A 1863-nucleotide genomic window follows, 5' to 3' on the forward strand; every position below is an offset into this window, starting at 1 on the left:
CAGGCAGGGAGACAGATCCCACCCATCCTGGCACATCCCACCCTGCTGGGCTCATCCCACCCATCCCCTGCACATCCCACCCATCTCTGGCACATCCCACCCTGCTGGGCTCATCCCACCCATCCTGCTGGGCTCATCCCACCCATCTCTGGCACATCCCACCCATCTCTGGCACATCCCACCCATCTCTGGCACATCCCACCCATCCTGGCACATCCCACCCATCCCCTGCACATCCCACCCTGCTGGGCTCATCCCACCCATCCCGGGCTCATCCCACCCATCCTGGCACATCCCACCCATCCCTGGCACATCCCACCCATCCTGGCACATCCCACCCATCCTGGCACATCCCACCCATCCTGGCACATCCCACCCATCCCCTGCACATCCCACCCATCCCGGGCTCATCCCACCCATCCCTGGCACATCCCTGGCTCATCCCACCCATCCCGGGCTCATCCCACCCATCCCGGGCACATCCCACCCATCCTGGCACATCCCACCCTGCTGGGCACATCCCACCCATCCTGCTGGGCTCATCCCACCCATCTCTGGCACATCCCACCCATCTCTGGCACATCCCACCCATCTCTGGCCCATCCCACCCATCCCTGGCACATCCCACCCATCCCGGGCACATCCCACCCTGCTGGGCTCATCCCACCCATCCCGGCACATCCCACCCATCCCGGGCACATCCCGGGCTCATCCCACCCATCCCTGGCTCATCCCACCCATCCCGGGCTCATCCCACCCTGCTGGGCTCATCCCACCCATCCCGGGCTCATCCCACCCATCTCTGGCACATCCCACCCATCCCGGGCTCATCCCACCCATCCCGGGCTCATCCCACCCATCCCCGGCTCATCCCACCCATCCCGGGCTGATCCCACCCATCTCTGGCTCATCCCACCCATCCCGGGCTCATCCCTGGCACATCCCGGGCACATCCCACCCATCCCGGGCTCATCCCTGGCACATCCCGGGCACATCCCACCCATCCCGGGCTCATCCCACCCATCCCTGGCACATCCCACCCATCCCGGGCTCATCCCACCCATCCCGGGCACATCCCGGGCTCATCCCACCCATCCCGGGCTCATCCCACCCACCCCGGGCTCATCCCGGTGCCGGGACTCATCCATCCCTGCAGAGGCAGCCGAAGGAAGGAGCAGCAGCAGCTGCAGGGCTGTTCCCAGCCTGACTTTCCTGTAGGAACACGCCAAGGGTGCCCGGGAGCCTCCCCCGCCCAGGAAACCTTTCCCCGCTGGAATTTGGCACCGGAGCTCCCCATTCATTTTAATTATAAAAACCAACATCCTGAATGTCAAACCCAACTGTTTGCCGTGGAGAGGTGGAACTAATCCATCCCTTAAAAGCTTTTTCTCCTAGGAATGATTTTTCTGGGGCTCTCCGAGTTTTCTAACGGAGGTTATTTTGAATCCAGCCAGGACTGACTGATATTCCCGGAGGAGAAGGGCAGGGAGTCCAGGCAGGGTCCCTGCTGCACCTCCTGGGATTCAGCAGAGCTGCACTGACTCGCACCAGCTGAGCATTTGACCTGGAACATGTTTGGCTTCAGCAAAAAGGGATTTATTTCTTGGCAAGCAGAAAAAAGAGTTTTTGCTAATAGCCCTTGTCATGCTTAAACTGCTGTAACACTGCAGCTGCAGAGGGGACTTCTGGAATCCAAATGAAACAAGAATTTTCCTGCCAATGTTAATTACTTGGGCTTTCTTTCCCCCCCCCCCCCCCAAAAAAAAATATTTTAACCTGTGGCCTAAAAAATCTCCCTGTGCTGTCAGCTCAGAATACCTGAAGGGACAGCTGGGAAGGATAATGATTGTCGTGAGCCTCTTG

The sequence above is a fragment of the Poecile atricapillus genome, chromosome 23 (genome assembly GCF_030490865.1).
Source record: "Poecile atricapillus isolate bPoeAtr1 chromosome 23, bPoeAtr1.hap1, whole genome shotgun sequence".
Classification (NCBI taxonomy): Eukaryota; Metazoa; Chordata; class Aves; order Passeriformes; family Paridae; genus Poecile; species Poecile atricapillus.